The sequence below is a fragment of the Dermacentor albipictus genome, chromosome 5, assembly GCF_038994185.2.
Source record: "Dermacentor albipictus isolate Rhodes 1998 colony chromosome 5, USDA_Dalb.pri_finalv2, whole genome shotgun sequence".
In the NCBI taxonomy this organism is placed as follows: domain Eukaryota; kingdom Metazoa; phylum Arthropoda; class Arachnida; order Ixodida; family Ixodidae; genus Dermacentor; species Dermacentor albipictus.
In genome coordinates this window covers 63,450,020-63,476,446 of record NC_091825.1, presented here as the reverse complement: position 1 = coordinate 63,476,446, position 26,427 = coordinate 63,450,020, and the positions used below count along the sequence as shown (strand labels likewise).

General features: G+C 48.0%; 1 protein-coding gene across 1 annotated transcript in view; it reads left to right on the top strand.

Moving 5' to 3' along the window:
• LOC135912364 (uncharacterized) overlaps positions 1–26,427 on the top strand; it is a 337,983-nt gene that overhangs the window by 307,324 nt on the left and 4,232 nt on the right. Inside the window, exons 73-78 of the mRNA XM_070538422.1 lie at positions 912–1,011; positions 3,245–3,360; positions 11,845–11,955; positions 14,069–14,180; positions 19,752–19,860; positions 22,159–22,283. The gene's annotated coding sequence lies outside the window, so the exon portion shown is untranslated. The remainder of the gene's footprint in view (positions 1–911; positions 1,012–3,244; positions 3,361–11,844; positions 11,956–14,068; positions 14,181–19,751; positions 19,861–22,158; positions 22,284–26,427) is intronic.

Genomic DNA, 26,427 nt, shown 5'->3' with positions numbered 1-26,427 from the left:
GTATGGTATATCCTGGCATAGCCGAGCTAAGCTACTGCCAATTTTGGTGCACGATTATTTAGGCATCTGTGTCGTCGAGAGGTGAGAAGGAGGAAATTCGATACAAAAAGCCGTCACGCCTCCTCCTGCATGCAGTACTCCTGTTCGTTTTTTTATCATCACGACGATGAATGGAACGCGCCGCTTTAAGTAGATGCACCGCATGCCCGTGATAAAGCACTGCGCATGCCCAGTTAAGTTACGGGCTTTGCAGCTTCGTGTGTTGCGTACGTGTTTTTGACCGTCACTCAGCATATCGGAATTTACAAGTCAATCCAGTGAAACGCGCAAGCCTTTGATTTCCTACAATGCTAGTCGGTACCTCGGCAGACACGTGTTAGCGAGCGATTTGTTTGCCTCTCACGCGACAGTAAGACAGCCACCGATGAGCGTTTGATGACTTCGTTTGAAGTACCCTGCGAAAGCAGCACAGTTTTGAGCGCTGGATAGTGGGAGAATCGATCAGAAGGAAAAAAAAAGATATTTACTTCACACTATTTATTTCCCGTGAAAACGGCTGATGGGTTATCAGAATGCTGCCTTTGACGTCACATGACCCTGTGAGAAGCACTGAGACGTTGGACCGAGGATCCCCTGAAATCTGTAAATGCCGAAGGAGAAAAAAAAACACGAGAACGTCATCGCCTGCATAAAATGTTCAATTTGGACGTTCTACGAAGGCCAATGTTTAAGCAAACTAATGTATCGTGAGTATGCAGCTTTACCGAACGAACAACTCCAAAAATAAGGTTGCTCTATTTGCTCCTCATTCTTTAGTGGATATCAGTTTGCTACGTAATAAATATAGCAGATTGTCAAGGAGTTTCGAAAGCGTCAAGCAAGTTTCATGGTCTTTCTCTTCCCTCTCCAAGCATGTGCACCGAGGCCATCAAAATGGTCAGGCAACACGGGAGCGGTCAGCAATGACTGTAGAAGCGACAGGGATTTGACAGTCGAGAACAAGCATTCTAGGTAGGTGACATGCAGTGAGCTCGACAGTGCCACTTTTGGAAATGGCTGTCATGCAGTGATTTAATAGAGTAGTTTCGCTAGATGGAACTTGCATTAGTTTCGCTAGGTACAACATGTACAAGTTGTTCGGTGGTTCTCCGGTTAACATGATAGAGCTTTAGTAAACCCTATTCTAGGAGAATGGAGATCATGCAGGCATCAGGAACGTTTTATTGAAGTAATTTTATGCCGCCTGCGCATCGGACACACCCACTTAACAGACAACTTTCTACTGAAAAAACAAGACAAACCCTTATGTGAGAAATATGGCAGACAAAGTGGCCTGTTTCGAGTAGTGTAGAAGGGGTCGATCAGCCCATGTGAGAGCGGCGGAACTGAACATGCACCTGAGCCTGCATAAAGCGGAAGATCCCAGACTGAGATGATGAAGTGTTTCAGCCAACAGTCTGGGTACCCACATTCCCTTCCCTCCTAATCCCCATCAGCGGCCTAAAGCCCTCCCCTTCCTTAAAATAAAGGCTTTATTCATTCATTCATTGTCGTGCACACAACTCGAACGGCTAAGGAAAAAACATTTTACTGTATTTTACAATGAACACATTCCCTTCCATCCCAGTCTGCTTTTAGGAGATAACCCACTAGTAGAAACTTCATCTGTTTTTAGTTGTTTGAAAGACGCAGCGATCCTAAACGCAATATAATATATCACAGAACTACTAATTCTAAAATTTATTACCCGTTTTTTACACGCATCTTATGATGCACCTCACCCATTTTCTCAGTCCTGAGAAGAAGGCTGAGGTCTTCAATTGGTTTGTTGGGCTCCTCAGAGTCCTTGTCTGGACAAGGACCTCGATAAGGATACCCAATTTTTGAAATAAGTTTTACCATGTGCTTGGCGCATGATAGCCTAAGTTGCTTATGCGCCATAAAACCCAATACAATACAATACGATGTTTTAAAGCGAAAGCTTTACTGGCCGCGAACTTGCGATTTCGCCGTGGCTATGCTCCGAGGAGGCACATGACGTCACACCGTGTTCCTCGTCACATTGCTCGCGTGCGCCGCAACCACAGTTGAGGCGGCATTATGGACGGTTACAATTCTGATAAGCAGCTGGAGGCCTAGAATCGACATCGGAACGAGATGAAGAGGAAACGAATCGCCCAGGAAACAGACGAACAGCGCGCCGAACGACTGGCTAAACGCCGCAACGTAGCTAGACAACCAGACTAATCTAAACGAATGTCGCGGAATAACATTTGCTGCAATTTGACATACCTGAATGACTCGGGTTAGTAATAAAGTAAGGAACTGTCAAAGTAGTTTGCCGTTTTAAACCTTCGCAAACGACGAGTAATTGTGTCCGACAGTGAAAGTTTTCACTTCAGTAAATTGTTATAAAATGGGAGCATGTTTAAGCTAATCGAATTCATTGTATAGGGAAATTTCATCTTTACGGTCAGTGTCAGCCAGCGTGGTTCATGCATTTTGGGAAGTTACCGCAAGCAAAGCACGAGACTTGAAGAAAGGGGCAACACGAAGCCTTTCCCTTCCCAAAATCATGAATCGCCAACTGGCCGGCACCGACACTCTGCTAGAGTTCATGAAGTTGTCTGACAGGATTTTGCACATTGCGCGCTCCAATGCCTCGTAATAGCCAATCAGCACGTGAATAGTGTCTTCAAGATAATACGAAAAATTACACAACCAGTTTCGTTTCAGCGCGATCCTGTAGTTCCACGAAAGGTTCTCTAACATTCCCACTAATAACCTGTAACAAAGCAGCTCATAAACGCTTTGAGATGTCGTTTAGATATTCTGCTAGTACTTTGTTTCGCGCGTATTTCAGTATCACTGATTTCCTGCGGACTGGTTATACACTAGACATTTGACTACTTAAGACGTGAGAGTGGGTTTGCGTAAACTGAACATTCAATTCTTTTATTACTACATTTCAGTTTAATAAACTGAGTTTTGCTACTTACGACTACATTGCTGAAGTCGGCATATTATGAAAACGAGAAAAAAAAACTGTGATTTCATAACTTAGATGACATTATTAATAAATTGCCCTCTAATTACGAGGCATTACTGATACACGCAATAAGCCATCCTGACTTTCTTGGAATGGAGTCTGCCGCGCATTGGGAGAAAACTACGTTTCTTTGTTACAATTACCCACATGCCCGCGTAATTCGTCACTTCTGTTTTGCTCTGTTTTGCTCTTCAGGCAGAGTCGGGGAAAGACTGGCAAGACAGAAGCGAGCAGCGGTGCCGCCTCCTGGCACTGGGTCTCCGAAACCGAGCGACGCGACCGGGAGCAGAAGGAGGCGCCCGCTGGGAGCCGTAAGTTGTGCGGGGTTTCCTTTGAAATTAACGACACTGTGCTGCAGATGTTGGCTTCGTCTGACGTCAGAGGTAGCAAAAACATATTTGTCCATGCGGCTGTGGCGGGTGATTGGGTTTACTAGGGTGGCCATAGGTGGTGGTGGTAAACATTTATTGCTTGAGCCTTTTTACTACGTTACTTGTGAGGGGGCTCAGGAGCGCGTAGGGTGTCCGGGAGTTTGTGGCCCTCGGCGACCCTCAGAACCCAGTCCACCAGCCGTATTTCGTCGGCTGGGTTGGAGCTAGACACCGCGGTCTCCCATCCCTCGACGTCGGTGAGTTGCCACTCAGAGGGTGGCTGGAGCTCAGGGCATAAGAACATAATGTGATGGAAGTTAGCTCTAGGTGCGCCGCAGAGCGTACATTCCTGTTGATATAGGCCTGGATGAACCAGGGCGAGAAAAGCTGGAGAAAGAAAAGTTTGTGCCTGAAGCTGGCGCCAGGTACTTTGTCGGAATTTTGTTAAGGATTTATCTGGGGGAGGGTATCTCAACCGCATTTCGCGATAGTGGAGGGTGATCTCATGATATTCGACCAATCGGTCTCTGGCGTTATCCAGGTCATCGGACGGCGTGGCTCGGTTGACGGCTACTCGAGCGATAGGATGGGCCGTCTCATTGCCTGGATGGCCTGCATGCGCGGGCACCCAGATGAGCTTAATTGGTCTGAGGGGGGTCTGATGATTGAGAATTTTCAGTGCCGGTTCATGAACTCGGCCTTTCGAGTAGTTGCGGATTGTAGTTTTGGAATCACTAAGGATAACCTCGGCAGTGGTGGTTGAGATGGCCAGCGCTATGGCAGCCTTCTCCGCCTCTATGGACGTGCGCGCGTGTATTGTGGCAGCTGTGATGTAACCAAGTTGATGGGACACTGCACTTACGGCATAGGCTGGTATCTGTGGGTAACTAGCGGCGTCGACACACACAGTGAGGAGGTCGTGTTGGTGTTGTTTGTAGAAGGCTTTTGCCCTGGTCTGCCTGCGTGCCTCGTGATATACGGGGTGCATGTTTTTAAGCAGGGGGAGAATAGTGATGCAGTTTTGTATGTCCGATTGTAGAGGCATGTCTCATGGGCCTGGGAAGTCGGGATTAGTCCTAGTTTGTCCAGGATGTGCCGACCTGTGGTGGTAGAGGACAGCCTCTCAATTTGGGCTGTGCGATGGGCTTCCGTGAGCTCATCAAATGTGTTATGTACCCCCATGCGAAGGAGGCGCTCGTTTGGCGTGTGCGTGGGGAGGTTAAGTGCAGTCTTATACGCTTGACGTATAAGGGCATCCACTTTTTCCGTTTCCGTCCAGTTGAGATGTAGGTATGGGAGCGAGTATAGTACTCTGCTTATGACAAAAGCCTGCACTAACTTTCTCAAGTCATGCTCTCTCATCCCATTGTGTCTATTGGCTATCCGCTTAATCAGGCGCATAGTGTGGTGTACTGTGGTGGTGAGTTTGTTCAAGGTCGCTGTATGTCTGCCGTTGTTCTGCATTACCATGCCAAGCACTCGTAGCTGTGTGACCTCTGGAATGGAATACATCTTCATGTGGATACGGATGCTAGGGTTTGGAGTTGGGTCTTTGCGACTCTTCGGGGGGTGAAGAACAAGAAGTTCCGACTTGGTGGGGGAGCACGCGAGACCTATTGCCATAGCTCGCTCCACCACCACATCGGCCCCTGCTTGTAAGGTCGCCTCCATGTCGCCTATGCTGCCTGTAGTGGTCCACAAGGTGATATCATCTGCATACAGGGAGTGCGAGAGGTTGGGAATATTTGCCAGGTCTCTGGCCATGGGAATGAGAGTAAGGTTAAAGAGGAGTGGCGAGAGCACTGACTCTTGCGGTGTGTCTCTGCTACCCAGTGGGACCTTGTCTGTTGTCAGTTATCCCACAGTAAGGACCGCAGTCCTGGTCTAGGAAAGCTGTGACATAGGCGTGAGTTCTCCCGCCTACGTGTAGATAGGATAAGGCGTTCAGCACTGCGGTATGTTCCACATTGTCAAAGGCCTTGGTCAGGTCGAGTGCTAGTATGGCTTTTGTGCGTTTGGCATGCCGGGGGTGCAGGACTTCTTCAGAGAGCTGAAGCATGACGTCTTGCGTGGATAGATGCCCGCGGAAGCCAATCATTGTGTGAGGGAAGAGATTATGTGTTTGCATATGCTGTTGGAGTCTTTCTAGTATGACATGTTCGAAGAGCTTACCTAGACATGAAGTGAGTGAAATAGGACTTAGGTTTTTTAGATTTAGCGGCTTGCCTGGCTTGGGAATAAACGTTATCTTTGCATGGGTCTACTATGGCGGGAGGCTTCCTGCGGCCCAGTGCGAGTTAAAGAGTTGGGTTATCGCCTGTATCGACCTGTCATCAAGGTTTCGAAGGGCTTTGTTCGTGATGTTATCCCCCCCTGGAGCGGATGTGGTTCTGAGCTTATGTAAGGCTGCGCGGACTTCCCAGACAGTGATGTCTGCATCTAGTTCTGGATTGTCCTGGCCGGTGTAAGGAGGCAAGGGGACCCTTGTGCGGTCCGCCAGATATAGGGTTTGGAGCGAGTCCAGTAGTGCTTTGTCTTCAGCTGGGTTGCTGTGCAGCAGCCGCGAAAGACTTGCGCTGTTGGATCTTGTTATTTTCGGGGTTTAGCAGGCATCGCAGGAATGACCACGTGTCCTTTAGGCCTAAATTCGCACTCATGCGGTCGCAGAGCTGCCCCCACTGTTGGCGTGTTAGGTGTGTTGCGTGCTCTTCTATTTCCCTGACAAGGGCCGCAATTCGGGTTTTGAGTTTGCGATTGTGCTTATTTGCTAGCCAGCACTTCTGTAAACTGTTGTGTGCCTCCCACATGTGTAATAGCCTACTGTCTGTGAGTTCTGAGTCTGACGCGGTTGGTACCTGGGATGTGGCCACTGTGGTATCTGTCATTAGTTGCTGCACCCACGTGTCCAGGTTATCGATGGTTTCAGGTGTGGCTGCTCTAATCCTTCGAAACCTGTCCCAGTCAGTGATGGCGACTTGGTGGCGTTGTGTCTTGGAGAGCGTACGGTTAGGGATGTAGGTGCTAAGAATGAAGTGGTCACTGCCCAGTGAGTTGAGCGTATTGAGAAATGTACCATTGGGTATGTGCTTAGCGAGAGTAAGTCCGGGTTTGTGTTATTTTGGACACTGTTGCCGATCCTTGTGGGAAAATTAAGATCGTTGAGGAGCGAGAGCCCCTTATTTTGGATGAGCGTCCACAGCGTGGTACCCTTCAGGCAGTTCTTTCTGGATTCCCAGGCAGTGTGGTTTGCGTTGAAGTCGCCCGCTATTACAAATGGGTTCCTTCTGCAACTGTCTAAGGTTTTACGTATCGCCGTTACTAGCGGGGATGCAGGGCCCTTGGGGGGGCTGTAGATGTTGAGCACAAACAGACTGGTGTCGTGTCTGTGTTGGGGAAGAAGTTCTATGAGCACTCCATCAATGTCCGGAATATCAAGTGGATGGAGCGTAGCTGTATAATTTCGGTGTACCAATGTGGCTACCCTGCTGGAGGTCGCATTGGCGATCTCGAAAGGTGTGTAATTAAGGAGCTTTGCGGGCCCTTGTGTTTCTTGTAGTGCTATCATTGTGGGCGTTTGATCTGTGGGCAGGTACTGTAGGCGGAGTTGGGGGTTGCTGCGCTTAGCCCTGTAACTCCGGCAGTTCCACTGCCATACCACGGCCCCGTTAGGCCGTGCTGCCATGATGATGACTGTGAAGGGACTCGGCTACGGAGGCCGAGGTTGTAGAATTTGAAGCTAGCAGCCCATTGAGCAGAGTTTGTATCTGAGACACGGTTGCTTCCTGGGTGCCCTGCCGTTTCTTGAGCGCCGTGAGTCTATTAGCTATATTTGCCATCCAGGTGGCATTGTCTTTCTGCATGGCCATGAGGCTTTGTTGCATGCTTTGGATAGCGTTTGCAAAGTCTGCCATGGAAGTGGTCCCGTTTTGAGAATTTTCTCCGCTACCGTCAGGCTGCGCACGGCGCTTCTTAGGGGGATTCCTGGTGGGGAACGTTGCTTGTGACGGATGGTTAGATGCCTGCGGCGCAGAGGGGGGTCTGACAGAGGGAGCCCTAGTGGCGGGTGGGGGATTAGGAGAGTCGGTTCCGCGCGTATGCATGTCGCGCTTAAGCAGTGAACGAATTTGTTCACGTAGTTCGGCGATTTCGGCACTTTGTTTCTGAAACTGGGCCCTGAGCTCCTTATTTTCCCGCTCGAGAGACGGAGACCACGGCCCCCAGCTCACCTGTTTCGTGGACGGAATCTCCGTCCTAGATAGAGGAGGGTAGGAGGTGGAGCGGCTCCTGGTCTGGCCGCGCCCGGTTGTGGATCGGGATCTGGACCTGGACTGCGTCCTGGAGCGACAGGTCCTGTCCGACTTCTTTTGGGGGTAAGAGAGCAGCCTCGTGCGACTGCGGGAGCTGCGTTGTTGGGTGGAGTGAGGGGTAGCCTTTTTCTCGATCAAAGCCACCTTGACGGTGGCGGGTGGAGACTTGGTCTTGCCGGTGCGGTCAAACCGCACCTTACACTTTTTCCACCCCGTGAAGTGCGCCTCTCCACAGAGGATGCACTTGGCGTTGCAGGTGGGTGGTTCGACGAGTTGATGCTCTACTCCGCATCACGGGCAGCGGTTGCTCTTGGAGTGCGGACACACGTCCACTCTGTGCCCTGGCCTCCAGAAGTTGTGGCATGCCTCCACTTTGGCCTTGAAATGGTGGCAGGCATATAGAGTCCCATAGAAGTTCAGCTGCTTCGGGAACGCTTGCACATTGATGAAGGTGATTAAGATAGACTTGATTTTGCTCAGAGGTCTTGCGTCAGTGATCGTGTACTGGGAGCTCTTATTCATAGCTACCAAATCTTGGATTATTTCTTCTTGATTTTGATTGTATAGCGCATTGTAAATGATGCCACATACCGCATCGTTAGGGGCGGCCACGTAAGCGCGGAGTGGATATTGCACCGTGTCTAGTATCAGAGTCCACAGCCACATACCTCTTCGCTCGGTCCTCCGCAGGGGTACTGATCGTGAACGAGTTGTTGAATGGGTTCAGGCGCAGTTTGTCCTCCTGCCGGGCGGTGTTATAGTCAATGCAGGCGTTCGCGCATACGAGTGGGAGAAGCACTCCGCCGTTGCACTGTCGCACGCACAGTCCGCCGCCGGGTCGGAATATGACCTTGAGGTCCGTTTTGGGTAGCTTGGGTAGAGGAGCGTGCCTTTTTGGCTTGCCGGAAGTCAGCGGAGCCATCGGCGGGGTGGTTGAACTAGAAGAACTGCCGGTAGAACCGGCCGATGGCGCCGGGAGCGGACTCGGCGCCAGGTGTTGGAGCTTGGGGTAGGCAGCCTTCCGGGCTTCAAAGGCCCTCTGCCACCTTGGGTCACTTGCGAACTCCTCTGGGGTGATATTTTCTCCATCGACACAGTAAGCCATCTCCAAGGACGGCTCCATGTCGCTGAGCGGCGTCGGAACAGACGCCGGTAGGCCAAGACCTAACCGGCTGTCGTGGCGAGACGCTCGTTGCGTTCGGCGTAAAGTAGGCCTATAGCGCGGCGGCCGCCGCGTTAGACAGAAAAGCGCTTCTCGCGCACAAGGTCCGGTCGGAAAGTTCCGAAGAAAGGTGAAGACGGGTGCCGGGCACCTGCACTGACCTTTAGGGACCGGTTTCAGGCCATTTACGGTGAAATATCCGCCATCTCGGTGAATGAATCAATAAAGCCTTTATTTTAAGGAAGGGGACGGCTCTAGGCCGCTGATGGGGATTAGGAGGGAAGGGAATGTGGGTAGCCAGACTGTTGGCTGAAACACTTCATCTCAGTCTGGGATCTTCCGCTTTATGCAGGCTGAGGTGCATGTTTAGTTCCGCCGCTCTCACGTGGGCTGATCGAGCCCTTCTACACAACTCGAAACAGGCCACTTTGTCTGCCATATGTCGCAATGGCTTTCTGTGTTTCAAGGTTAGCTTGTATTGCAATTCCTAATGTTCTAATGTCTCCGTGTAGTAGATGCTGAATGTTGGATCTCCCTTGGGAAAAAGCTGCACAGCTCCAAATGAGGTGTTGCAAGTCTGCTCTGCGTGACTCCTGGCAATGTGTTTTCGCAATCGTAGCTTGTATGGATTGGTGCCATTTCTCAAGTATGTGTGGTGTGTACGCAGCGTTTGCCATAACCTTATTCAAGAAAACCTCTTCCATGCGGGTAAGCCCGCCCTTGTCGTCAAACACATGTACTGGTGTAGCTCCTAATAATCTCCGTTTACTGTCTGCTTTTATTTTAGTACGAATGTAATGCATCAGTGCTCTGCTAGGAGAGCCTGCCGCCAATATGTTTAGGTATGGGTTTTGGTCCGCGGGGTTTGGCGAGGAAATGGAGTGTGGGGCGCTGTACGTCTAATCAAGCCCACCCGCTTGCGCGGCAGCAGCGTGAGCGGCTGCGTTTCCCCCATCCGTGCCGCCGCCGCGACGCCGCGGCGGCTATCCCGCGACGCCGCGAGTGACGGCGCGAGTCGGAGCCCCGTTTCTCCTCTGTCGTGACGTCACGGTGTCACGTGGTATTGAAGGCGACACCGCCGCGCCTGAGGAGCTGGGTTGAGCTCTAGTAATAAGCTTCGCATAAAATTCTCGGAGCCGATGTAAGGTGCGTCCGCTCTGCTCGGCCGCTGGTGGCGTTCCGTGGCCAAAGTGGTACGATTGGCCAGTCATATTGAATTGAAATGAAGGGTAGCAGGCAATAGAGACGCGGACGCACGAAGGATCGATCGACACTCAGTGCTCTTCGAACTTTGAAGAGAAAAAAAAAAGCGCTGTGGGGCATTCCTTAGGTCGCTCGTCAATGTTCCCCGCGTCGCGCTACACTTAATTCAAATTGATTGTTATGTGAAGTTGCAAAGCTGGCTTTCGTAGGTCGGCAGTTTCTATATAGCACGAAAACAGTGGGCATGCAGATAAGGCACATTGTAGTCTGGCGAACTGATTGGTCAGGATTAACGGCGTACTTAGCATACGTGAGGTAGCAGGATTTGCTCCCGCAACATTGCAGGCGCAGCGAAATTCGTCGCTTTATGCGTTGGCACTGATCTCGAAGAGCGTTCGCAAAGCAGCTTATGCAAGCACAGGTATCAGCTCCGTGGACTGTTTTTTCTTGCTATCTGTTGAAAAAAGAAGAGAAAGAAGTGCGCTATCACAATGCTCAGGGGCCGCAGGGCAATCTCTGTCTTCAACACTATACCTTTGTCATCATTCCGTATCTTCTTCGCCTTGCCCAAACTGCTGGCCGATTTTCAGGCATCAACCATGCACTACACAGTTAAGCTGCGGTCATCAGGCCTTTCACTGCTATGTGAAACAATCTCCCCTCCTCTCTCTCGCATGCAACACGTACATATATTTGCCTAAAGTTGGTTCCCCTGACTTTCAGCCGTGTTGTGGCCTTCTATACATATGTACTTTTAAGTTAATTTTAATCACGAACAGAAAAATATTGTGGTGCACTTCAGCGGAGGCATTCTATAGTGTGTGGGAATTGTAACATCTTTGGTTTTCATCTATTTGTATAGGTCTAAGAAATAATAAAAGAAACACGGAATGTACGTAGTGTTTTCCAGGGAAAATTGAATGCGGATGTTATAGCTTACTTCAGCGTTGAAACAGTTTGCTTGTTAGGAAATGGCCGTTTAGCTGAACCATTGAGTTTCTTAAAATAATTACTAGAGGGAACTATGTCGCTGCGAGCCTTCAACCACCTTGGGATGCGTAGTAGATGGATTTGAACGGATCTTCGTGCTTGTGCATTCAGATGTTCTTGAGGCTTTGTTTTTTGTGCGTTAAGTCACGTTATTGTCCTCAATTTCGAAGAAATAAGTGACTTTCTAAATACAGAAGACTCTGCCTGTGAACACGCATATTATGCTCGTACTTGCAGTGGTTCAGCCCGTCGACGTGGCCAAATGTTTCGAAGCACTGGCTTGCCCGCGCAAAGTTCAGTAGTGTTCTACGTCGTTTGTCGATGCATGCGTGCGTGTCATGAGGGTTTCAATATCCCGCATATGTGATAGGGGTTCTGTGTTCACATACTGCCGTCCCGCACTTTTAATACAACTAGTTCGCTATGTTTAATGCAATGCCTTGTTGAAAATGCCACGGGGCCGTTTGAATCCTGAAGGACGACGTTTACGCAAATCCATGTATCAGCCCCGTACCATACCATCAGTCCTAGACAGGCTGAACCTACCAGCTTGCAGCTCCGGTAGACACTGGAGCCACAGTTACTTCTGGTAATTATTCCATCGAACTGGTTGACCCGAACCTGCAGGCGCAATAAAGGCTAGCTGTCACATTGACGTTATAAAGATGTTTATTACGAATGACTCTGCAAGACCCGTCAAGTACATTTCACTGTTTCCTTTCTCTCTCTTCTCTCGCATCCTCTCGCATCGTTGTGACGAAGGTGGTCGGAAACCTCGGGCAACACGCGAGCGAGCAGCCGTTGCGTTGTGGAAGCCGCCGAACAGTGGTGAGAGTAGCGCCCATGCCGTAGAACCGAGGGGACGGTCACGTGGTAGGTAGCGGTGGCTTTGACATTGTCAGATTTGGTAGCGTAGTGTTTGCACTGCCTGACTCACTGGGTGCGACGGGATTCTTTAAACGTCATTTAAATATTTGCGAAAGTATATATCCTTTAATGGACTGCGTTTGGAAATGTTCGAAAGGAAATAGGCAAGGTGATATGGCTAATTAAAATGTACCTTTCGAGTTGCTTTCCTTAAAGCAGCACTTATTTAAAAGTGGTTCGATGTAGTAATGGGACAATTAAATTTAAGATTCGTTGGCCGAAGACGGTACGGCCGTTTTCGGTATTGCAAAAAGCTCGATCACCTCTTTGAAAGTTCATTATGACCTCAAATAATCTATAGTTTTGTTCGCTTTTCGGCACTTAGCTGGAGCATAGAGACAGGAATGTTAAAGGAATGTTTGCTACAATTTAATATTATTTTGGAACCGATGCTGTGTATTTGTACGAGATGAGTTAGCGCACTTCCGCTGTCTGATCGTTGCAATCGCGAAAAATGCCACGGGGACAGCGATCGGGTAGTTCTGCGGGCTTTAATATCTATCGAGAAGCTTGTTGACTAGGCAGCACTGATATCTACAGACGATGATTTGTGAATGAGCTGAAACTGTGAGAAACTGTGAGAAACTAACTTCTTTGCATAACGCAAAGGAAGTGTACTTATGCTTTACAATAGTAATCTGTTACGCTAGTCGGTTTGACATGATTTTTGCAAATAGGAGCGCAGAATTAAGCTGTGCGGAAAAGGGAGACGTGGGTAGGAAGGATGCAGGAAAGAGCGTCGTTCCTGTCCACGTATCCCTTTACCGCAGCGCATCTGTGCTCCCCTTTATAAAAATTACACTTATGCAGATCGCGCTCAGCAACTTATCATTCAATATGGCTCTACTGACCCATAGATAACGATCAAGATATAGCTCCAAGCTTTCTGTACTAAAGGCACTCCCTTTATTATTCTCATTTGCACTTCTCCTTGCATAGAGGCTCACCAAGAACAGCCATTTTAAAAGCCAACATATACACGCCCACTAATATACGTAAAGGTAGCTCAACCGCCTTTACAAATTTGCACGTATATATTTTGGCACTCAGTCCTCTAATGTTACAGCTGGTTGCCTTAACTGGCCCTCCTTCTTTGGGCTTAACCTTAAGATCTTAATCCTAAATTTTAATCCTTAAGATATATTAAAATAATTATTTGATGAAGAACTGAGCATGATTTATCTACTAAGGCATGATCAGGGAAGGCGTGCGTCGTACTCTTGTTCATCTTGATCGATTATATAGAGGTCACGTGATTCTCTGCACAGATTTGCTCGAGTCAATTTAGTCGCAAACCTATGGCTCGATGCCAGTGCCTTCGCGCCCTCAATCTATCTTGTATGTACAATGCACCAAAGAGCGCAACTTTAGGCTGTGTTCCGTGGTGAATTGCAGCTAATCACCGTCTTCATTTGTATATGGAAGACTGTGGCACGGGGAATGGGAACAAATAGGCTCATCTTAAATGATAACGTAAATTGGTTTGTTTTACGAACACATTTTTGTTTGTCAGCGAAATGTGAAAAATTCTCGGGAAGACGAATAATCAGTCGACCTGTGGTCGAATAAGTAAAGTCGCTGGTAGCAACGTTTCGGCAAGAAAACTTTTCTTAACTTCTTTTGACTTGCTCTGGCGAATACAAATCTACTAGTCGAAGCACTCGCTCCAGTGTCATTCCTTATACCAACAACTCTGATCACTTCTTTCGTTACAACGCTCACAGTTGCCATGACTGCAGATCAGCGGCAATGACGACAACGTGATGAGAGAACTAATATCACATAAAAAAGATAGGTAGGTAGACTACGCCGTACCAGCCCCCAAATCGTGTATTCCTAATGGGAAATTTCCTCGGCACTAACTCGTCACAACCATTTTTGCAGACATTGTAGTTTATGCATATGTGCAATGAATTGGGGAACCAATAATTGTAGTGCACCTAAGAGCTCAGATATTGACTTTCGCTTTCCTCTTTTGTATATTCTGTGAAGCGATATGCAGATTACGAGTTCTAATATTTCTGAATATGATATTCGTTTTTCACGCTTTACGGCGCAGATCAGCCCGGCCGAGCCAAGACGGATGCGAACAGCTCCCGTTCTTGAGTTGCACCAAGGAGCCGCCAAAGTGTAAATACCGAACGGGACAGGACACAAGTCCTCCAGGAGACGTAAGTTTGACTTGTCCGTTTTTGAAATCTGATGATGCTATGCTCGGCTCTACGTGACGTGATGGGCCCACAAAGTCCTAACACTCAACATCCCAAGCGGTAGAAGTTTCGCTGTGGTGGTCCTCGCATTTGTGGGCATCTCTCACACAGGCAGCTCCTATTCTCATTGAATCGCAGAAGGTCACTGAGAAATATTTGTTGGCATTAAGCTTGCTCGAAAGTAACCGCGTAGCGTCTTTCTAAACAGAAATCGCATTGAATGGGGCCTGTACGGGCTCAACGAAGCTCTGCTGGTGCTAATAATGAAGGCCCTAGTTTGGCAAAATTCGGGCTCCTCGAGCAATGGTGACGTCGTCGAATGAATTAGCTAATGGTATCAAGACATAAAATTGAACGCTTCAGTTTCCTTGCCTTAGCTAGATTAGCTCTTGGGTTATCACCGGGGCGTGACCTCATGGGCGGCCGAGAAAGGAGTCATGTAGCCAAACCGTCGGTGCCTTCTTTCAATTTGGTTATCATTCCACACAGTGGAGTGGTCGCGGCAGTAAGTCATATAACAATTGTATTCTTTATGCGCATTCAAAAAACCAAATGGTTGGCGCCAGAATGCGCGACGCCTGCACTGTTCGCATTCGACGCTGGATAGACGTACACCTAACCTAACTTAACCTAACCTAACCTAACCTAAACATATAGTCCTAAATAGGGGAGACGCCCATGACGCGCCACAGAAAGGCATGACAAGGGGCTTGCCCTGAGTGTGTGGATAGGCAGAGGCACAATCACGACATTACGATACTCTGTTAATATTGCGATACTCTGTTAATATACCCATTCGACCGAGGTCTACCCAGTGACCCATGTAGTCGGGGAAAACGGTTATACGTGCGTGCGTGCGTACGTACGTACGTACGTACGTACGTACGTACGTACATACATACATACATACATACATACATACACACATGCATGCGTGCGTGCGTGCATACATACATACATACATACATACATACATACATACGTACATACATACATACATACATACATACATACATACATACATACATACTTACATACATACGTGCATACATACGTGCATGCATACGTGCATATGTGCATGCATACGTACGTGCGTGCATACATGCGTGCACACATGCGTGCATACATTCAGGTATACATACATGCAGTCATACATGCGTGCACGCATACATGCATACATGCAGGTATACATACATGCATGTATACAAACATGCATACATACATACCTACATACGTAATTACGTAAGTATGTACATACGACGTAACCTCCGTAAAGTGCGTGAGGTACCCTGAGAATACTAACGCGTTACAATGCGATAGAAATTGATCGCCTGGTCATCTGTATATGGCATCGACCGAATCAGAACACCGCTGTGAAAGGCCCCCCTCACCTGCTCTAAGTAATATTTTCTATTTCGATCAACGTTTTCTTTAGCATATCGTAATAATGACTGCGCTGAAGCAACATATCTTAAGGATTATGGTATTATAGTTAACAGTGTTTCGTTTCCGAGAAGTATGCACCGGGGTTGGACAGTGGAGCTAATTTCGGTACTGGCAATAAAGCGCCGCCAGGATACTAAATTTGACAAGGCGCTCGCGGTGTTATGTGGTGCAGAGTGGCTTTTCAGAACTACCAAATAAACTAATGGAGGAAAAATTTCCAAATTCTAGCGTCATGTCAAACACGCTTGTGTGTTGTGTTAGTTTAAATGTAAGAAAAAAAGAAAGGATGTGGCAGAAGCCATCGGAAATTATCGATAATATCAGCGATAGCTTTATTGTGTGACCTGCAGCTTGGCCTCATACTATCCCTGAATCGGGAGGTATTACGGGCACGTCATCAGACGTACGAAGGGCCAATTTCTCTGCCGAAAGCAACGCAAAATGACACCACGACACACTATGTCTTGTTTCAATCACATCACTCCAGTTGAATCACCGTAGCCGCCGCACTATCCATAATCCATAGTATTGTGGCTGTAATTTCGTTGCAGTGGCTATCTATCTGGCTAAGCGTCTGCACTCGACCCGGGAGTGTCTGTTGCGGTTTTGGGACTGTCACCTTGCGCGAACGAAGGATTGAGACTGCAGACTATTTACAAGGTATATTTACAATGGGTAACTGCAGCACTGGCCAGTTCAGCCGAGAGCTCGAGAGCCAGAGAGCGTTCGTCTACGCAGAAACGCTATGTGCCATCTTTCTTTTGAAGAAGCACCACGTGCGAGGCCCAAGGGCTTGACGAAAGTTTATCAATGCTTTTGGCAAGCATTTTGTTCATTTCATCTCGAATAACCTTACGCTCTGAAGCAGAAACTCGATATGGCCGGTGATGGATAGGACTGGAATCACCAATAATCACATAATTATTGGCCCAATTGGCGATTGCTGAGGTCGAAGATGTTGTGGTAGGAAACCAAGAGGTGACACCGTCGACGTGAACATCTAGAAAGTTGTAGTTCGTTGAGAGCGTCAGTGGAGGGTTTCGCGACGACGAAGATAATGCAGCAATATTTAAGGCTACATAGCTAATATATGACCTAGGCACATCCATTACGGGGGAATGGCCGGGGTATCTGGTCTATCGGTCACATACACAGTGGCCCATGTTGTCTGTTTGGGAAGACAGCACGCAGCCGAATACCTACCAGCCCATGTTGACTCCTCTTCCATTAAGAGCTAGCGTCTTACAAACCGGGAACGTACGCAGCAGAGAAAAAGAATCTATTGCTTTAAAAGTGTATCTGTCAAATGGATAACGAATGAAAATAGTCTTGGTCAAGCTTACTCTACGATAACCGCGTAGTGCTGGTCGATACTGTGTTCACATTGAGTTTGGTCTGCCCTGATTCAACAAGGCTCGTATGCCAGGTCATGGATCGGGAGTACCTGACCATTGTGCCAGGTACCCCATACGCGCCCCGCAATCATCGCCCTCACGGCCACCCTGAGTCTCGGGTGCCGGTCACGTTGCTGTTCAGTGGTGCCTGGTTGGCTGCCTTGATCGATGGCTTGGCCGCGTCTGATCTCGTTGGCTGATGGCCACCACTCTCCAGTTCTCTTCGGCCGCTTGTCTTGCTGCCGCAGGCTTAATTTTCCTGCGAAGCATTCTTTAGTCATTCCGAGGCACATCGTCATAGCCGAGTCTCTTTCGTTGTTCTGGACGTCTTCAATAAATAAAAGAATTTGCCCGATGCTGGAATCAAACCTCCACATCGTAATGCAATAAATAAGTCGAAGTAAGTCGGCCAACTAGGCCCCGATTCGCTTTGTCTTTAGTTCACTAGGCCCCGATCGCCCGCATACGTGTGCCGACATGACCTAGCCTTTCGTGCAGACGTCTAGAGCTCATCGCATAATGCTATTTGACGAATTAATTGCGCGAATGAGGGTCAATTTAGCCGCCGTTCTTCAGTTGCTTATCAAAGCAAGAGTATGTCAGTTTCTACCGTTCTTTCCTCGAGGCTGATGTAGCGCTTTAAAGTGCTGTGTTAGACTGCACCGCTCAAGTGGTAACAAAGCGGGCTGTAAAGATAATAAGCCAGGTAAAAAAATTTGTCGCCATGCCATCGCCTTCATACTAAGTCGTCGCGGTCATCGTCTCGCGTCACACACACGTAAGCAGTGTTTTTAGGGCCCCTAAGCAACCTCTAACATTTGTTTTGCACATTTCGAACAAACACGCACAGCATGGCGTCGTAAATGCGCCGACGCTAATATCTGGCGACTGCACCAGCGCTACAAAAGGCGGGGAAATCAACAGTGAAAATACACTTTGTGAAGGTGGTTGGACAGCGAAGCTGTAAACAACTGAAACGGGTACGCATTGCGGCGTAGCTGGAAATTATTCACGTCATGACATTCACCTGCACTTTACCTAACTATTAGTGTAAGAAGTCTCAACGGCCTGCGACTTGGCTTGCGCCGCTGCTTCGTGGACCTACAAGAAGTGGATCAGAGAGAAGAGAGAAATTCGCTATGTCTCGTATGCATGCTGCTATTAAGGAGTCCTTCCTACACGTGCCTTCGCATAGCACTGTGAAAGAACAAAGTAGTCTCTAGGAGGGTTCTTATATGTGCGAAAGTCTAGTTACGTAATCTAAAACGCAACAGTAATCTTTACCGGGATACGTTTGCTGGGAACGCTACGTGCTTAGCATTGCTATCAGGAGCGCCTTGTCATGAATTATGTGCTTCGGATGCTTTATTTTTGAGCTTTTTGTTCACTGAAATGTATGCTGTTCTGTATGTTGTATGCGAGATTCCAAAGACCATATAGATAGATCGCTTCGCTTTGGCGAGTGCTTGTAGCATAGAGACGCATATTGGTAAAGAGCGGACCCTCCCATAGAGCCCTGCGGCTGGGTTACTCCACTGACGCCAGCGCCCCGAGCGGCTGGTCAAACCGCCCATTTTGGCTTCCATGATTTTGGACGTCTGGTTTAGCTCTGTTTTGATTTCGCTTTCGACAGTGCGGCTCTGGATTCTAGTTTACCTATACCTGTTAGAATGTTCAACTACGTCGTCTATAGTGGAGCGCAAAACTTTAATAATAATTGAAAATTTTAAGCATGCCGCAAATACAGACGTTATAATAATAATAAGATCTTGATGAGGGCTAGTTGGTTCATACTTAGAACTGAGGTTAAACTCAGGAACTGCTTAACCTCAGTTCTAAAGTCGTAATAAACTCGTGGATCGCAGCTTTTTTACCGGAAATAACGCCAAGATTCTCGAAGAACCTAAGCAAGGTTGAAGAATCTTATGCAAGTCGGAAAAATAATGCTATGAGAGCTGTTTCTATTGCAACCTTTTTACGTTTTTCAGCCGCTTTTGTCAGTTGCATACAAAAGGAATGAGTGGTTCCGTAAAAAAAAGTTCTTGCTTACACCGGAAATTTCAGTGAAAAAATTCTGGATCACACACTTGATAAAGACACCGACCAGACCGACATATCGCATCAAGAATGTTTTGGACACGATAACTAACGAGTCAAGCACACATGAACCGGTCCAGGCCCAAGCATCGTATATGTGCAGTGAGGTAAACAGCCTCCACGCAACAATACCCAATGACAAATCGATGCACGTACGCCACTGGGTGGTCGTTTCGGCCGGATCGGTGTGGCATCACAAGCGATATGTCTGCCTCGTAAACCATCCCTTTTCTTTCCCAACACATCCACATTGAAATGACTGACAACGACAACAGCAGTAGTGTCATCGCAACTTACCGACGCAGAGTAGCCATGAACCTTACGGGGCTATGAGCCAGTGGATTTCCCTTTGCTTCCGGCAGTATGGAGCATTGATGATGACAGTTTCTTAACAAGAACAGAACGCGGGCTTGCTCAGTTTTGCGTCCTTGTAACTAATGTGTCGAGAAGCTGCTGTCTTACTGAACGTACTGCCCTAAATTCATACCCACCTGTTATTTGTCATTGCTTTGCTTAGTGAACAGCTTTCACATTGTTAATAATTTTTTTATCTCGACCCTTTCTTACATGTCGCGCTTTATTTTATTGCATGAAGGCCGTTCAAGTGATAGGGCAAGATGTGAGTGAACAGCCAGAGTACACCAACTCCTCAGGAGGCGCTACCCACGGCGTCTATTGCCAGCGAAAAAGGATGTCAAGTAACAGTGAGTGACATTGACATTCTTACTGACCTGCTTCCGTTGCTTGGATTCGCCGGGTGTAGCATCTCGCGAGCGTGGTGTTCGTGACGGCCAATGATTCTCGTTAGGCAAGTTTGTCATGCTGCACATTTTGCTGAGTGACCGCGCCGTTAAGCAATTAACATATGTGCAGGTATGCGCTGTAGAAAGCCGTCGCGTCTTGTCCTTGTCTCTATTTGCAGAGCCCGTGTTCATTTGCACCTGTCAGCTGCACAATTACCAGATAACCGGATAATGTCAGCTACTGACACTTTGTGTGCAGTTGTCTGGCACAATAATGCCAATCTTTTTCTTTGCATTACGGGAGAGTGGCGTAACCAACCTGCGCGGTTCTAAAATTGTTGGGGGGGGGGGGGGCGCACCACGAATTGATGTTCCAGGTTACATTAGCACACGGTTTGCCGTGAATTCAACGCACTGAAAGTAGCAGTGCTGATTTCATGGTAACCGCCCTGCTTCCTTCAAAACGTTATATAATCAATAACTGCCCCGTCTATTCGTGCTTCAAATCACGTCGCCTGCTCCGGTTCTCAGTGCCCTTAACATTGTGCTGCTGACGTCGATGTCATGAATTCGGTGCCAGCCGCAGTTCCCACACTTTGGGGTGGAGGGCGAAATGTAAAACCGTCAACCGCTTCGATTTATGTGCGGGTCCAGTAGCCACAGTTGGCCAAAATTTGTCTTGCGTCGTAATCAGATGCGGTCTTGACCAACCAAGCTCATACAAAGTCACTTTTGTTTGAAATATTCAGCGACCGTCAACAGGACAGAACCCTCCCACGGCATAACTCAAATTATTAAGGAACAACGCCAATTAAGATGATCACGAGCGTTGGCGCTGTTCCTTCCTTATTTAAGCATGTACCATCTAGGAAATATGAATGCTGTTCTGGGCCTAACTCGCTATAGATATTCAGATACTTGTGTCGGACCACAAATGTCGCCGCATCATGAGGCTGTTCGGCGCAAATGTGCGAGTGACCATGATGTTTGTGAATGTACACTGCACAATTTCGGATAGTTGAATGTTATGCCATGTTCGATTCCAAGTTGTGCACCGTACATTGACAAATTTCGTGGTCACTTGTATGTCTGCACCGAACCGCCTCTTGATACGGTGACCTTTGTTTTGCGAAATTGGCTTACTGATACTGTCGTTCGCATCAAGATAACAGATCGCGACTAATATACCTGTATGTGCATGGTAGCGCTCTCTGGGGTACTTTTAGGCGAGAAAATTGTGGAAGGGCAGGAGATACATGAACTTTTTCTCTAAGTAGGCCATGATGTAAGGTATTTGAACGCATTTGTGTTGACAAGTAAAATTAGTTCACTTAGTAAGATAAGTGCACCTTAGGTGCTACGGACTCGGATGAAAGTACAGTGTTTTTTAAATAAGCACCAAGGCAAGTACTGCTCGCAAAACAGGGATATATTGTCTGTACAAATATATATGCACTCTGCCCGTATAACGTAGATGTGGCCTGAGCCATAGGTTCAGTCGGCGCCTGTGGTGGTTTTACTGTCGATGTCGCCAAGCAGCCTGTCCAATGCTCGGCATCATTTTGAAACAATCCATTCTATTTTACTTCGATGGCGGACAGAAGCATAAAAAGCTCGAAATTGGTATTGTTTCGTCTCTGTCCGGCCATATTTCGTCGCGATGCTACCGTGCTGCCCTCGTTAGATCGCCATCCAATCCACAGGTCTCAAAATCGAGAAAGAAAGGAAAAATGGGGAGAAAAGGAAACTGTTTCCAACCCCGGTGGTTTCATCTCAAATCCCCACGGCAATCTGCAGATGGCAGGTGGACGCCGTAGCTAAAGCGCTGGAGCGCAGATTCGGTACTTGGCACGTGCGCTTGATTTTGCTTGCTACGCAGGCTCTGGAAACTCCCTCAGGTTTGAAGCTCAGGTAAATTCTGGGCTGTTCTATGCCAAAACCACGATCAGCATATGAGGCAGGCCGTAGTGGAGAGGGGGTGGGAGGTGGTGCTGAGGATTATGTTGAACACCTGGAATTTTTTAGCGTGCATCGAACGTACGACAAACGAGCGTTTTTTTTTGCGTTTTGTTCTCATCGAAATGCGGTCGCTACGGCCGAGACTTCACCCGCCAGCCAGAGCCCAGAAGCGACACTCCATAGCAAATGGGATACCGGGGCGGGTGCTGCATGCTTGAATTGAACGGGGTGCAAACATTTTTTTTTCATGTTGGTTCCCGTGAATATTGTGAAAGTGCACCATTTACTGTTGACCTGCAGGCTTCGAGTGAGCCTCATTGGGGAAAATGGGCGCCTACCCCTAGCGAACGGCGACGCCGTCCAAGGCCTACAGTGGGCTACCGAAGACTTCAGGACCCAAGCGTGGGAGGAGCCAGCCAAGAAGGGTACGTTTGTGGTGAGCATCTATATAGGAACTGACTGGTGCGTGGAATTACGCGATGCTGCAGGACATCAGTGAGCACTGCTGTCACTGAGGATTGCAAAACAAGGGTGCTGTGCAGCAAGGCGCGAGTTTGTCAAGGTTCGGGATTAGCGTGAACTGTTGCGATGCCCTGATATGAGTGAGCTGATATATCCAGACACGAAATTAAACCCTTGGCATGCCACTAGTTTAATTGGCTCGTCTTGACTCACTCTTGGGTGGTCGTTACTGGGACGTTACCTTGTGGGTGGTGAAAAAGTCATGCGGTCAAAACGTCGGTGTCTTCTGCCATTTGTGTATCGTTCCACCCAGTGCATTACCTGTGGAAGCAAGTCATAGAAAATAGTTTTATTACGTGTTTTTGTTGCGCACTCAATGGTAGTGCATAAACGTTTAAGAAGGTGCAGCATAATTTGCTATCTTTGACATTGTTCGTTGTACCGCGAGCGAATGGTAAACGTGAAGAGATAATGACCGAACTAGCAGACCCGCCCGTGCCGCGTCCAGAAAGGCGGGGTAACTGGCTTGCACCGAGTGCGGAGATAGATACTGGCACAAGCACGCCATTGAGATATGGTGATATGGCGCTGATAAGAATAAGTGGCACTGCCGCGTGGGTTTGAAACGAGCAAGTGGCGTGCATAGGGAGCGCTTCCTCTTATCTCGAGTTTATCTCGACCAGAAAGTTGGCGACAAGGAAGAATGAATCTCCTGGGTGGCGCTAGTGAAAAAAATAAAAAAGAAAAACCCATAGCCCAACCTAAGAGGCAAAAACCAAACCGGCGAAGAAACAATTCATGATAGACCTTTACTTTTCGAAGCGAGATTATGATGCCTTAGAACACGTAGTGATAAAGCGAGGTACGAGCACGAAGAATGCGCGCGGTAAAACAGGTCAAATGCATGATGCAACATGTTTTGCTCGAATGTGAAGATATCTTTCAGCGGTCGATTTAGGCTCCTCTGCACTCTTGGAAGACTTTGGGTTCAGCGATAGCGGGTGGAAAGTGAAAATCTCCGTTATAGAAATTAGTAAGAGGGGGCGCAACCCACCTCCCCGTTTCAAAGGGAACTTTCAAAGCATCCATCCGTCCATCCGAGTGGGAGCTATTCGGCGATAATGCGCCAGCAGCAGCTCCTGCAGCACGCGGCATCCACGGTCAGCAATGTGCGTGGATGGTTCGCGAAAGAAAGCTTTGCTTTAAATGTTTGGTGCGCAGACACGGATACAAGGCGAAGGGCACGGAGAACACAAAAGCCCGCATTGCACGTTCCCCTCCTCTTGTGTCCGTGTCTGCACGCTTAACTCATATCAAACTAATGTGTCGGGAGCGTGTAGTCGCACGTAATGGCGTAGTGGTCATATCCTTGTGTTCGTTCCTCTGGTAAGGTTCAATAAACAGTTATCAGCTTGGAAGTAAATCCTCTAACCTTGAACAGTCCCTCGTTTTTCACTATATAGCACAAAGGCGATATGGAGGATCGGGCACCACGGGAGCGAGCAGCTAGTTCTTCAACGCTGCAGGTCGACACCACAGACTGACGCCATTGCCAGGTCAAATAAGCAGCGACTATATCATAATTATGCTTGGGGCCGTGCCTCCAGTAGTTGGCCGTGTAGGAATCGACATACCTAGAGCGTTCCACGCAGTTTCGTGACATGTTGCTCGCAAAACCACTATTTGATCTAATTTCATTGTTCCGCAATTCTCGAGACATTGACGTGTAAAAAGGAGGTGATTCAATACAAACAGTCCCAGTTTTGCTAAAAAGACGAAGCACCGATTGCTATAGCAAACTCGTACATATGTATACGAAGTAGGGGTAGTAGTTTTGTAAGCCATATAAACTTGTAAACATACGCTTACTAACTAAAGTAGCAATGACAAGCAAACACAGCAAGCACATGCTTCTGTTTCATTGTTGTATCTCACTTTATAAATGGGTTTTATTTGATCTAATTTCATTGTTCCGCAATTCTCGAGACATTGACGTGTAAAGAGGAGGTGATTCAATACAAACAGTCCCAGTTTTGCTAAAAAGACGAAGCACCGATTGCTATAGCAAACTCGTACATATGTATACGAAGTAGGGGTAGTAGTTTTGTAAGCCATATAAACTTGTAAACATACGCTTACTTACTACAGTAGCAATGACAAGCAAACACAGCAAGCACATGCTTCTGTTTCATTGTTGTATCTCACTTTATAAATGGGTTTTCTAAGGCGTCCTGTTCTCGCTTCGAAAGTAATCAACCTCCTTTTGAGTTAAGACAAATTGTTTCTTTCCTGATTTCGCTTTTTACCTCCTATTATAGTTACTCATAGCGTGTTTCTTTTCCATTGCCACCGCCTATGAGATTATCTCAGCCTGTCTAACTCTCCGCTTGACGTTCTTTTTTGCCGTGTTGCTCACCGTGCTGGTCGCATGCTTTCTGGAAAGCTTCCTAGCTATTTTCCTCCACTGTGCTGCCGGTAGGCGGCGCCTCTTGCGTCGTCGTCACTTTAGCTTTTTTTTAGCATTTTTTTCGTCTTTTTGCTAAACAGGCTTCGCCTTTTTAGCAAAACTGGGACTTTCTGTATTTAATCATCTCCTCTTTACATGCCAATGTCTCGAGAATTGCGGAACAATCAAATGAGTTCAAATAGTAGTTTTGTGAGCAACATGTCACGAAACTGCGTCAAACGCTCTAGGTATATCCATTCCTACACGGCGAACTACTGGAGGCACGGCCCCAAGCATAATTATGATGCACTCGCTGCTCATTTGACCTGGCAATGGCGTCAGTCTGTGGTGTCGTCCTGCAGCGTCGAAGAACTGGCTGCTCGCTCCCGTGGTGCCCGATCCTCCATACGGCCTTTGTGCTATATAGTGAAACACGAGGAACTGTTCAAGGTTAGAGTATTTACTGCCAAGCTGATAACTGTTCATGGAACATTACCATAGGAACGAACACACAGATATGACCACTATGCCATTACGTTCAACTGTTCAAGGTTAGAGTATTTACGTTGCAAGCCGCCCTGAGGCAGCGCTTGCAATCTCACAGGCCATGCTTGTGGCTGTTCACGTGGTCACGTGAATCTGGGGAAGGGTTGTGGGGAGTGCTACACGGCAGCGCCTCCTCGGAACGCGCGGCACTGCAGGCCGGCTAAAACGGCAGAGCAAGCGACGTTCGCGGTGGAGACGCTGGCCGGACGTCACAGGTTTCTCATAGGTGGTGGCTGACAAGTTATTGGGCACGCGATGGTGGTCTCATTGGTCAGCCATATTGAATTCGGCCGATGACGAATAGTGCATGTAAACGCTTTGCGAACTTTGAATAGCAAATGTGTGTGACGTTTCACTTATTGAACGTGGGTTACGCGCCAGCGTATGCATGCCGCGAAGACGGATAGCCAGCACTGTGGCGTCGAAGCAAAGAGGGAAAGGGCGCGAAGGCGACGGCGTTCGCCATATTGAACTCGATGATGGAACGCCTGGTGTGCGACAGGAAAGCGCATATTAACGCGATAGGCTTATGGGCCCTGTGTCGCAGAAATCCTCGCGTCGGCGTCTGACGACGACCGTCTTGGGAGCAAAGAATCATTCCGAACCCCGAATACCTTGCACTACACTCCGTGTAGCGGCACGAGTTACTGGAGCAATTGAATTTCTCGGAAAAAAAGTGTAAGAGAAAGCGTAGACTAAGACTTAACACACAACCGTGCAGACAAGAGAGCGTCGGATTGTAATTTTATATAGGTCGAAACATAATTCGGTTACGCGGAAACAAACTCCTTTTCCAGCGTTTCTTCCGTTCATAGAGCGACATGCCAGTTCCTTGGCACACCATCCAGATGGGGCTCACCTCCGCGTATTCACGCCCCGCGCAAGAGGCTGCGTTTGTACGAGAAAGTCACATGGCGTTCGTGCATAGCGTTCGTCGCCATCGTTTCCTGATATGCTTTGCAGTCACATGAGCTGCACTGCCGGGGAGCGTAGAAGCAGTCAGGGGCTTTAAATGCCATGGGGTTCCACTCTTAAAGGCGAAGCTTAAGCGTCCTCCAATTTTTTTTTTGCCACACATGCAAAGAAGAGACCCCGTGAACATGGACAGCGAGGAC